The sequence below is a fragment of the Pyxicephalus adspersus genome, chromosome 5 (assembly GCF_032062135.1).
Source record: "Pyxicephalus adspersus chromosome 5, UCB_Pads_2.0, whole genome shotgun sequence".
NCBI classification, from domain to species: Eukaryota; Metazoa; Chordata; class Amphibia; order Anura; family Pyxicephalidae; genus Pyxicephalus; species Pyxicephalus adspersus.
The window spans coordinates 121,620,723-121,633,903 of record NC_092862.1 but is presented as its reverse complement, the minus strand read 5'-3'; the positions used below and the strand labels follow the sequence as shown (position 1 = coordinate 121,633,903).

The following is a 13,181-nucleotide window of genomic DNA, read 5'->3' as shown; positions in this document are numbered from 1 at the left end:
TCCATGGCATGCACAGCAGTAATACCCCTCTCATGCCCCCCTCCATGGCATGCACAGCAGTAATACCCCTCTCATACCCCCCTCCTTGGCATGAATAGCAGTAATACCCCTCTCATGACCCCCTCCATGGCATGAATAGCAGCATTAACCCTCTCATGCCACACTCCTTGGCATGCACAGAAGTAATACCCCTCTCATACCCCCCTCCTTGGCATGCAGGTCTCACCTGATAGCAAGGTACACTCCTGGTATTCAGGTGATAAGGGCAGCAGCTATGAAGACTTGATAAACTTTTGCCCCTTTCCCCCTCTTGTTTCCTCCCGTGTCTCCTCTCAGCTCTGCTATAAATACGGGGAGTGTGAATGTGAAGCGGCTCCCGCCCCCTGTAGGTAGCGCCGCTGTCCTCCGCTGCCCCGCTCCCTCCTCCTCCCCCCTCAGTGAATCAGACGGAGGAGCGCGAGGCGAGAGGGGGGAGCTGCAGCTGCCCCGACCGAAAACAACATGCGTGTCTGGTGAGGCGCCAGCAGCCAATCAGCGCTGGGCTGCCCATATGACGTAGCGGACACACCACACACCTTCCTCTCGCTAGAAGGAAAAAAAAAAAAATCAAAACAAGAGGCCGCGGCGGCGCGCAGTGGTGACGGGAGCGCGCAGTGTGAGGAGAGGTAGGACGTGGTATTCCTGACGTATCCTGGGAGCTTCTCCCCTCAGGCCATTGACCCTGCGGCCTGTCATCCGAGCCAGGAATAATCCCAGCCATGGGGGCCAATACATCTCACTTTACGTGACTGCAGCGGATTTAACCCATGGGTAATAGTTTATTGACAGCCATGACTGAAAAATCTGAATATTCATTTCTAAATCATTGTAGCTGTGTAGTTCTGTGAATAGAAATGTGTTTTTTATATATATTATTCAGCATTGTTTAATTTCAGTTTATTAAATCAAAACTAAATCTAGGCCGACTCACCAGTGTGGGCTTCTGCGTCAGGTGACGCCATCTTGTGTCTCCTCTGCAGGAAGATCTTCAGCCATCTTGATTGGATGATGTAACTGCGCGGGACTTCATTCATCCTGGCACACGCATGGGAAGCTGCGAATGCTTGGTTTCCATGGCAGCCGCATGCGCGGCTCATCTTTTTGGTGTAAGGTTTGGTTGCCAGGAAAACCCGGCATTCCTAGCTTCCCATGTTTGTCCTGGGATGAATGAACTCCCATGCATTCATGTCATCCCGGCTTGACCAATCAAGGCGCACAAAGACCTGAAGAAGAGATAGAGGGGCGCGTCGCTGGAACACGTGAGTCGGCTGGGTTTATTTCTATTTTAGGAGGCTGACAGACATCATATTTCAGATGACCTCTGACCTAATACCAATGTTAGAATGAAGTTAGAGCACTTATCAAGTAATTGTGTATCTATCCCACTGTAAAATACTGCACTTTAATAATGCACAGCAAAATGCTTTGTGTTTTCTCTTGAATGCAAAAGCCTGCAAGAGAACCTGGTCATATGACCCCTGTGCTGTCGTAGAGCACGTCCATCTTCTTCCTTCTTCTGTTAGTGGATACAATATTCAGCCATCTTGATTGTCCATGCAGGGATGTTGTAATTTCAGTGCAGGTGCATCAGAGGAAGCTCAGAGGCAGCTGGGATTGCAGGGAATCCTGACAACAAAAACTTTCCTAACAGTTTCCTGGAGTGATCAGGCATATAAGAGGGATTATTGCAGAAGGGGCATTGCCTGTCCTTTTCTGCAATATTGACCCACCTGATTGAGTGTTTCTAAAAGTGAAATTTGAAATCATCCTTGCTGTAGAGTTCTGCATGTGTTAAGGCAGAACTAAAGCGTAAAAAAAAACAAAAAAAAAACACCTTTATTCCTGCAGATCCCTAAATGGCACTGGACCTTTCCTCAATCTGGTCCCGAAGCGCTGGGCACCACCATCTTCAGCCTTCTTCTTCAGTCATCTGGCTACATCACCCGATTGGGTGACGAGATTGGGTGACGAGATTGTGTGACGTAGCCCACCGTTAAGGGGGAAAAAAAAGAGAGACAATCTCATTGCACATGCGTTAGATCAGCATCTATTTTCCCTTATATAAAAGAGTTGTCCACCCTTTTATGTAAAGTAAAATTTTTAAGTTTAGGTCCACTTTGAATATTCTTTTGTCTAAAGGATGGATAGGGCAAAGTACAAATACATTTTCTGTTTGGATGTCTGGATGTTTTTCTGATAAGGGGACAGGACACCTTCACTGCATCGAAGGGACAATGGACGGGGCCATGTATTGTCAAAGCCTTCCCTCAGCCAGGGCATTGAAAATGGGTTGTGGATGGTATTCCAGCATGACAATGACCCAAAACACACGGCCAAAGCAACAAGGGAGTGGTTCAAGAAGAAGCACATGAAGGTCTTGGAGTGGCCTAGCCAGTCTCCAGACTGGTTGATAGGGGATCAAATACTTATTTCACTCATTACAATGCACATCAAGCTCTGTTTTTTGAGAACTGGGTTTTTGAGGGTTCTTTTGGTTTTCTGTCTCTCACAGCCACACTGAACCTACCATTACAATTATAGACTGGTCATTTCTTTGTCAGAGGGCAAAGAGCTGGGGGAGTATATTTTTTACCGGGTCAGAAAGGTAAGTGGGACAAGAACTGTGGGAGTATAAGAAGGCAACGCACAGGAGCTTGAATTTGATTTTAAAGTGAAATGCAAGCCAATGAAGAGAACTGCAAAGAGGAGCGGTGGGAAGGATGGATGAGTCTGGAAGTGTTCATAATAGATTGTAGAGGAGAGTGGGGTTAGTGGAATACCAGAGAGGTGGATGTTACAGTAGTCTAGACGAGAAATAAGAGTGTGGTGGTCTCTGGGGACAGATAGGGCAGATTTTTACAGTTGCCACAACTCCTGAATACAATAATTCAGATGGATCTCCTCATACTTCTGGCTGTATAGTGTGATAGTCGGGTTTATACACTTTTGGCTATATAGTGTGATTAGGAAATCTAACATTATTTCATTAAGTCCTGAACTGTGCAACACAAGGCTCCCACAGCACATTTCAAAATCTATGTACAACAGTACGTTGTGCTTCTGAAAATGGGGCAGGTACATATTTGTGCTTTGATAAATGAGCTAGTAGATTATTTAAAATGACTACTCTGCACTAACCCAGCCGAAAATCTATTTTCTCATGCTAAAAAATACACAACATATGAAACCTCCTTTGCATATATAATTTTCAGTCTCCTAGATCTTGTTCTACAGTCGAAGGAAGAGTTTAACAAACATCCAGAAGGTTATACCAGGTCAACATTGTGTAATCTGGGTGTGTATGCTCAGGTGATGTTGAATTGGCTGAGGAAGGCTGTAATAGGACACTTCAGATCAGTACAGCTTTGGGGGTAAACTCCTATTTGAATGTGTTTGCTTTTTTCAGTTTTATGAAAAATGCGCTTCTTTTGAAAAGTTGCCCAAATAGTGGATGATCTGACTCCTCCAACCAACTAATATCAGTTTTTGATGTTCAGTGATATATGCTGAGCTCATGAAAACCCCTGCTAATCCTACTAGATGGGGTTACAGTAAATTTCTTAGGCTATGTACACACGTGCAAAGGCGTGAGAATCTGGCGTGCATACGGACGACAAACAGTAGTAATGCAAGTAAAGGCGAGAGTGCATGTGCCGCTCCTTCGTTCTCTCCCTTCCTTCTCCATAGAGCAGAACAGTGCTGTATGTACACCACTTGTTCATGCGTTGTGCGATTGCTTGTCGTTGGAAAGGATCTTTCACAGTTATTGCACGTGTGTACTTAGTCTTGGAGTTGAATTTGTATACAACTTAATTTTTTGATGAAAATTTCTTTTGTGAAATGTCTTCATAAAATTTGTGGTTTCCTGATCATCCCTAGTCCACAGAGATATTATGAAACAATGCAACTGATAAGGGTGTAGCAAAGTACCAATGCACAGAGATGTATTGGGTAACAGATTTTTGGCAAGTTTAACAGGTATTACACATATCAAACAGATATAACAAAACTACTTTAATGGCATATTTAACAGACCAAAACAAGGGAAGAAAAGAGGTCCCATACTAGGGTTTACATACACTTTAAAAGACATGAAAAAAAGTACAGATTAAAAATAATATTTTCTCAACCCCATAATACATTAAAGTGGAACTCTGCGTGCCTGTTCAGGGGCTGCATCATCCCATCCGACTAATTGAGGTGGCTGAAGATTGTCACCAAGAAAAGAAGGAGAGGATGGTGGCGCCCTTGGAGGGAATGGGGAAAGGTGAGTATTTTAGGGTTTAGTTCTGCTTTAAATTGTACCATCCTGCCTTTCCTGCAGGTCTGTTCTTGCCACCTTGGTAAAAAAAAAATAGTCGCTAACTGCTGTTGACTATGCTTTAGGGTACTACAAACTTGGATTGTCCATCTTTGCTGGAGCAACAACTTGTTCAAGTCTATGAAATGGTAGTTTGAAGACATCGGCAGCCGTAATAGCTGGTCTGCAGATAGTCATTACACAGTATATAGTGCCCTCATATTACGCAGCACTGTGCAAAGTCCACAGTGAAGTCACTAGCTGTCCCTCAAAGGGGCTCACAATCCAATGTTCCTACCTTAGTCATATGTCATTAACCTAACTGCGTGTTTTTGGAATGTCGGAGGAAACCCACGCAAACAAGGGGAGAACCTGCATACTCCATGCAGATAGTGTCTTGGCTGAGATTTGAACCTGGGGCCTGGCGCTGCAAAGACCAGAGCACTTGTCTCTGAGCTACCAGGCTGCCATTTGAGGTAGGAGGGGACCTGCAGGAGTGGCACTGAAAGATATACTGAGAAGGTTGGGGAGGGGCTGGGAGAATTTTCCTTTAAAAAAAGGTGAAAATATTTTTAAAAACTAGTGGTGCTGCATAAAATCCAGTAAGCTAGCATTTCCAGGAGAACAGCAATAGGGATGTTATGGCATAGAAGAAGGGTGGGGGAGGGGGGTAAGATCTTGGTATAAATTAATAATTTGCCTCTTTGCCGAGATGGGCCTAAATGAACCCACAAGCATTATCCAATAGCTGGCAAACTAAATATTGCTGTGTTAGATATAGGTGTTATAAAATGCTTGGCTACCTCATGACTATTAGTCACCTGATTCTACATGTACAAGGTTATCAACTTGTAAAACTCTTTTGTCTCAGCAATTTGCTATTTTTCATGTTGTGCCTGCACACACTGCATCATATTTTACAAGGTCAATGAAAACTGTAGTTCTGCTAGTTGCTAAAAGAATGAATAATGTGCAGCAAATCATTGTTTAGGTCTTAACTTCCTCTCTGCTGAAAAAATGTGAAGGTAAAATAAGTGAAATGTCAATGCAATGTTTGTTAAAAAAAACATTATATTGCAAAGTTTTAGAAAACTTAAATGCACTTTTTTACTTTTAACTTGCTTCTGTTCTGTAAATGTTCTGTAAAAAATGATGTGTTGTGTGAGGGCCAACTGCAGGGAAAATTGGAAGATCATTTCGAACATGAAGAATCTCAGGATAAGCCAAAGTGAAATGTATCTTGGGTCAGAATAGCTCAGTGCAAACCGCATGGAATTACGTTTTGGGGTAACCTCTGCTGAGTAGTCACCAAAGAGTAAAATAGAGTGATCCTCCAGTAGTAAGTGGTGTTAGTCATGAAAAGCTTGTAGGATTTTGGATCTGTCTGGATAATCCAGATTACTAGAGTACTATAATGGGTCTTGGTGACTTGGAATCTGTATGTGGTGGGCCCAGGCAATGTGTTTGCTCCTCTATGCATATAGTGTCCTTGGCCAAAAGGGATTGGCCTTTTGACGCACCCTGATTTTCCCCCCACTTTAGGGGGGAAAAAAGTGCGTCTTATGGTCCGAAAAATACGGTATTTATTTTGAATTAAACTGAAGTAATGTTTCAGCATTGGTATGGCATTACACGGTAAGGTAAAACCTAATTTTCTGAAACTCAATGCTTGGATAATCACGTTTGAAAATAAAATTGTGTAGATTACCACTGCTAACTTCTTTTGGAAATGTTATTTTGTTGACTGTGGTGTTAATCTTACTTTCATACGACCTGGAGCAATAATTTTTAACTTAAGGGCAACTTCTTATGATGCATGCTTGCACCAGGTCAGTAACTTGAAGTTTTGAAGTCAGTGGCATACAAGCAAAAAACATTTTTAGAATGTTTGCAATTGCAGCCACCATGCTTCTTCTAGAAGAAATTTCTTTTAATATCGAATGGGCTTGTCTATACTTAGCATTAGCAAATTTGTTTATAAATTATGTGTAAATGTGCTGCATGTTGGTTATTTAAGTGCTTTTGCACATTTTTTTTGCACACCAAGTTGGAAGAAACTGCATTGTGAAAATGCAACAAAACTGCATGCAAAACATAATTAATAGCACCAAAGTTTATCATAGGTGCCTTTCTTGACCTTTTTAACATGAGGGAATCCTTCAAATAACTTTTAGGTCTTGGGGGAACCCCTGCTATAATTGCTATATCCACGGCTCACAGTAGATTAGCATGGTTGCCAGTGGGGAGAATACCCTTACACTCTTACAGATACAGAAAGATCATTGATGTCAGTGGTAATTGACCCGAGAGATCCGAATTGTTCATTGCAGGAAATCCCAAGTTCTGAAGGAATCTTAGAATTCCACAAAATGTTGGTTATGAAACACTGTAGGAAGATTTCTGGTCTAAAGGACTGTACCTTTTGATTAAAAAAAAAGAAAGAAAAAGATAAACACATTTGTAAATCGAACTTTTGAATAGAGAGCATAGTGATGTTCAATGTTAAAGCAAATGTAATTTGGGGGCTCAGAACTTTACCAGTGGATCATATGAGGTACTTCCAGGACCCTGTAGTCTGTATTTCATTTTAGCCCCCTTAGGACTCTGAATGCAAAGGTTCTCTGGAATTTTGACCATCTTACTGGATTTAGAGTGTTAAAAAATTGTTATCCTTCCAGGAGTGGTTTAGAGTCTCTCATGTCAGTGTTATGTTATAGGAAATACAGAATCTGGGTTTTATAATATATTTACATTTCAAAGTATGTATAAATTGCATTTTAGTGCTGATATTTATTAGCCTTGTTAGGATTTGGGGTGCCTCAAGCACACCTTACAGCACACGTTGGAGTAATCAGATTGGAGACTGCAGTGCCTCCCAAATCTGCTAAAAATCTGGAAACCCATAGTTAACCAAACCAAATGTTAAAAAATTCCCAACAATTTTAGCAGTCGGAAGTATACATGCTGGTGCTATCATTACCATCAATTATGGCTGCTGCATAAAAACGGGTAAACTGTGAAAAGAAACCCTAAAAATATAGCTCACTGACCTGGTTATGAGCAAAGGGCACACAACTCTGTCTTTTTATGTTAAACTTTGAAAAATATATATATATTATGGAAGCTTGTAGTATATTATCAATAAACCAGAAGAAATTTGCTGTCTGAATAATTTCATCATACTGACAATCCTATTTCCCCTGGTCTCCACATTATTTTTACATTACAGTATATGTAAGGCCAAAACTTATTATCTATCTTTCACTGCGGACAAAGCTCTGATTGCAGGCCAGTCAAGGCCATTAAGTTATAGTGCTATCTACAAGTCTAGGATGGTAAGCGTATGTGGAAGATTTTGCTGTGAACAGACAACATGCGGTCAAAAGAGCTCTCCATGCAGGTGAAACAAGCCATCCTTAAACTGCAAAAAAACTATCCAAGAAATTGCTACAATATTAGGAGTGTCAAAATCTACAGTTTGGTACATCATGAGAAAGAAACAAAGCACTGGTGAACTCAGCAACGCCAAAAGACCTGGACGTCCAACCACCAAACTCGTTGTATATGCTCTTATCATCTCCCGTCTGGACTACTGTAACATCCTTCTCTCTGGTATTCCACTAACCCGACTCTCCTCTACAATCTATCATGAATGCTGCAGCCAGACTCATCCATCTTCCCTCCGCTCCTCTTTCGCTGCATCTCTCTGTAGTTCTCTCCATTGGCTCCATTTCACCTTAGAATCAAATTCAAGCTCCTGTGCTTTGCCTTCAAATCCCTACACAGTTACTGTCCCACTTACATTTCTGACTTACTCCCCCTGGCGCTCTCTCCGCTCCTCCAATGACCTTCTAATGACTTCCTCACTCGTAACCTCATCACACGCACGAATACAAGACTTTTCTAGAGCTGCCCCAACTCTCTGGAATGGTCTTCCTCGACCTTTTCGGCTTGCTCCTACTTTCTGCTCATCTAAAAAAGCGCTCCAAACCCATTTTTTCAAACTTGCCTACCCGTCTTCTTCTGTCTTTTGAAACCAACACTACTTCCCACCACTACATATCTCCCATCCTTTTGTGTGTGAAATTCCCCCATCTACTAGATTGTAAGCTCTTCGGTGCAGGGTCCCCTCCTCCTGTATCACTGTCTGTATTAGTCTGTCATTTGCAATCCCTATTTAATCTACAACGCTGCGTAATATGTTGGCGCTATATAAATCTTGTTTAATAATAATAATAATAATAATAATAATAATAATAATAATGGCTGTCAGTGGCACTGGGACACTAATGTTTATCGATGATGTGACACAGGACAGAAACAGCCGAATGAATTCTGTGATGTTCAGAGATATACTGTTTGCTCAAATCCAGCAAATTCAGTCAGATTGATTGGGAGGCGTTTCATAATACAGATGGACAGTTACCCAAAACATACAGCCAAAGAAAGGAGTTTATTAAAGCAAAGAATTGGAACATTTTTGAATGGCTGAGTCAGTCACCTGATCTGAACCCAACTGAGCATGAATTTCACTTGTTGAAGACTAAGCATCAAACAGAAAGGCCCACAAACAAACAGCAATTGAAAGCCGCTGCAGTAAAGGCCTGGCAGAGCATTAAAAAGCAGGTAATCCAGCATCTGGTGATGTCCATGAGTTCAAGACTACAGTGTGTCATTGCCAGCAAAAGATTTTGAAGTATTAGAAATGAACATTTTATTTTCAGCTTTTTAATTTGTCCAATTACTTTTGAACCCCTGAAATGGAGTGATTGTGTTAAAAAAAAGGCTTGTCTGTGTATCAAGAAGTACTTAAACAAAATTCGCTGAGTGGTCAAAAAAAAAAAAAACATTAACTGTGCCAATGCTACAAAAGAGCCTCATGCAAACAGCATCTAGACAGGCCTCAAAACTTCCAGAACATTGTTTTTGGAGTGATGAAACCAAAACTGAACTTAATGGTCACAATCGCAAATACTTTGTTTAGAGAGGCTTCAACAACGCCTATTGCGAAAATCACACCATGCTACTGTGAAGCGTTCGTTACAGCTGCATAGGAAACTTTGTGAAAATTAATGACAAGACAAATGCAGCATGCTACCTGAAATTATTGGAGGACAACTTGAAAGTGCATGGAACGCGGTTTGGTCCTCCAGTATGACAGTGACTCTGACAGACTGAAAATCTAACTTTGGGTAGAGTAGCAAATGGTTAAAACCCGTGTGTTCCATTCATGGACTTTTCTTTACTTCCTGTAGTGTGGATGTAACAAAATTTTTTTTATTATTATGCAGTATTTATTTAGCACAGACATATTATGTAGAACATTTTAAAGTCCATAGTTTTATCACTAGCTGTCCCTTAAAAGGGGTTTTAGTCTGATGTCCCTACCATATTCATATGTCATTAACACAGTCCAATGTAATTTTCTGGGGGAGAAGCCAATGAACCTAACTGCATGTTTTTGGACTATTGGAGGAAATAGTCCTCCTGAGGAAACACACATAAACATGGTAAGAACCTGCAAACTCCATGCAGATAGTGTCCTGGCTGCGATTCAAACCTGGGACTTAGCGCTGCAAAGGCCAGAGCACTAACCACTGAGCTGGGCAAATTAATTCCATGATGAAAGGAATTCCCTTTTTCTTAGTTGTCAAGCAAACATATATTCGAATACATTGGAGGATTTCCTTTTATTTCCTGTTCTAGTGGCAGTGATAAAACTTTGGATTTCCCAGTGCAGAGGGTAAATCTACCTAGCAAGGGACACAGACATTTAAAGGTTTTAATCCTTCCCTGTTCTTTACAAGTCTTTTGGCTATAATTACACTTAAAATAAATTTTGATATTATGACACTTACACAATGACTAGGTTAGCATGCCCAAACAAAATTTCATAAATATCTCTGTAAAAAAATAACATTGTTGTATATTTACTGTACTCTAGATAATTCTTGTACATAGATATTGCAACACAATGTTCTACGTTTGTTATGCTATTGAACCTTGACTGAAAAAATAACATTGATGTATGTTTTCTGTTTCCCGCTTGAACCTTTAGTGACTGGAGTATTATCCACACATGTGAATGATTAACTGTATTTGGGTATAAACAGTCATTAAGGATTATCAAAGACAAAGTGGTAATCTATGACAAGTCTTATGCCATAATTTTCGGAGTTTGACCATAAGGTTTATCAGAAAAGGTAATTTTTTACATTCTATTTTTACAACTGCTCCCAAATAAAATACCAAATTGCCAAAAATCACCAAATGTTCTTTTGTTTCATTGTAATACCAAATGTTAGCACAATCAAATGGGCTAAATTGTGGGGTTGCAAGAAAAAAGCCCTTTCTGTGCCAATAATACAAAAATGTTTGCCTACAATATGTCAAACAGCATCTAGACAAGCCTTTAAAATCAGCTTTGCTTCTCCAAGCAACAGAGTTATTTTATACTTTTATCAGACAGTTTCTTGGTGAAGTACTGGGTGAGGGAAGGGAGGCATCTGTACTAATATGTTGGGCTATTGGCACTAGGTAATGATGCTTCACCATTTGGATATCAGTCGGATTCAAATTCAGTGTTACATGTTGGGTGGTATGTAGTTATTTGCTTCCCTTCCAGACCCTGATTTCAGTTTTGTGAAAAAATACAGAACTGCTCTAGCCGGAAGTTTCTGAGGGTTGTCAACACCTCTACCTATCGATGCACCAAGTCACAGTTTTCACAGTGTGTGAGCAGACAAGTGTTTGTATATGATATGTCATCTAATCTGGCTGTCATTTATTCTACAAATCAATCTGTATGTACAGTCTTGTCTGATTGTGCATTATATGTCATTTTTTACATGTACCCAATAAACAATCTGTTTTGTTCTTGGCCATCTTGTTAGGTTCAATTGATCTCACTATTTCCAACAAATATAAATCAGTCCAGCCATGTCAGGGCCCAAAGATAATAATTTAGGCAACAAGCATAGCTGTGCATAACTCGGATTATGTGACACTTTCAAATGCATTGTAGGAATTATTCCACAGAAATTGGTCCAAATAGGAACAACCACAAGATTCTGCAGCCTGTACATAAAATTTGAGGTAATGAAACTATATTCTGGTACATCATGGATTGTCTTCCAGGACCCTTCTAAGACTTTATATCAAACCCTCAATTGCCAATTACCCCCTGGGCCTTCCATGCTGTATCTATGATTTATGTTTTAAATAATTCTCTACCGGCAACAAGCCTTCCAAATACCCATGTCCATGATGCCTGCATTTTACATTGAGTTTTGTTCAGTTGGGTACCCAGTTAAAGAACTGCTAGGCTTGAATAACAGTACTTTCCAACAGCATTGCAAACATGCCGTCTTCATCCATATTCCTACACCTTCTTTTGTTTTTGCTTCTTTCTAGTGACAACTCACCTAACCAAAGTACCCCCATAGCTCCTCTTTTTCCCTCCTTTCTTTCTTTTAAATGCCAGATCTGTCTGCAATAAGCTAACTTCCATCCACAACTTCCAAATCTCTGAACTTCTTTTACTAAACTCTGACTTTCACCCTTTGACTTTATTTCTGCCACTGCACTTTTCTTTAGAAAACTGCATTCCATAAACACCCCAGACCTGGCAATAGACCAGGTGGCGGTATGGGTCTTATTCTTTCCCACAATTTTACTTACCAAGTCCTCCTCCCCTCTACCATCTTTCTTTTATTCAATATTTATTCAGATGATGCACAGATTTACCTCTCCTTTTGTCCTGGATAAACTTTCATGTTATCTATCGGACATCTCTTCATGGCTCAAGTACCCTAAACTCAACTTGGATGAAACTAAACAAGTAATCCCCCCGTCTATCAAGAACATATTTGAATCTTGCCTGTTCCACCTATGCAAAATCTCTAAAATACACCCCTTGTTGTCCCTGGAACCACCAGATTCCTTCCACACAATCTTATTATCTCTCACTTTGACTTGAAACACTAGACTGTATCTATCCTTTCCACTACTTCCTATCTGCTGCTTCTCTTCATCGTCTATTTCTACTGTACTTTGCTTTTAACCTCCTGGGCGGTTCATGAACATGTATTTTACATTGTAGGCCTGTAATTTTTAGGCATAACTCACCAAAATATGTCCAAACAAGGGTCTAGTAGACATCCTGAGTATAATAAAGTTTGAAACAGAAAACATGTCAAAATAATAAATAAAATGTAATAATAAACTTTAAATACATTATATTAATAAATAATATTTTATATATTTTTATAAAATATATTACATAGATAAAATAAATTTAATGATTACCCTGGATTCAATCCAGTTATTTTGTTTTGAATCCAATTCAAAATAGTTAAAAATTTCCGCCACACGCCCTCGTGACAGCCGCACACACTGTTGTCATCGCGCCAGGGAACACCAGCGCAATCGATCGCAGGGAGACCGATCAGAGGAAGAGGAGGCGGCCAGGGGATGGGATCGAACGACAGGACATTGGAGGATGCAGACGGTAAAACTTAATTCATTCTTTTTTTTAGCTCCCCCGAGTGTGGCTGTTTTTTCTGCCCCAAGCCACACTCAGGGTTACTGCTCAGGAGGGTAAATCACTCCACAGCCCTTTTCCCTTCTGACACATACATATGGTATATACCCCGTGTCACCCTTTCCACTTGTCCAGTGACTTAATAATGACTTTCTCACTCATAATCTCTTCCCACACAGGGCTTCAAAACTTTAAAGGCTACCACCAGTCTCTGAAATTACCTTATCTGGTTTTCTCTACCTTCAACATGTCACGCACGGAGAGACAGGACCACTAGGGGGTGCTATGGCTCGCACGGAG

At 40.5% G+C, this 13,181-nt stretch overlaps 1 protein-coding gene across 1 annotated transcript in view; it reads right to left on the bottom strand.

Annotated features, from left to right (window-relative positions):
- Positions 1-472, bottom strand: part of INSIG1 (insulin induced gene 1) — a 13,157-nt gene extending 12,685 nt beyond the window's left edge. The window contains exon 1 of the mRNA XM_072412589.1: positions 227-472. The gene's annotated coding sequence lies outside the window, so the exon portion shown is untranslated. The remainder of the gene's footprint in view (positions 1-226) is intronic.
- Positions 473-13,181: the final 12,709 nt, after the last annotated feature.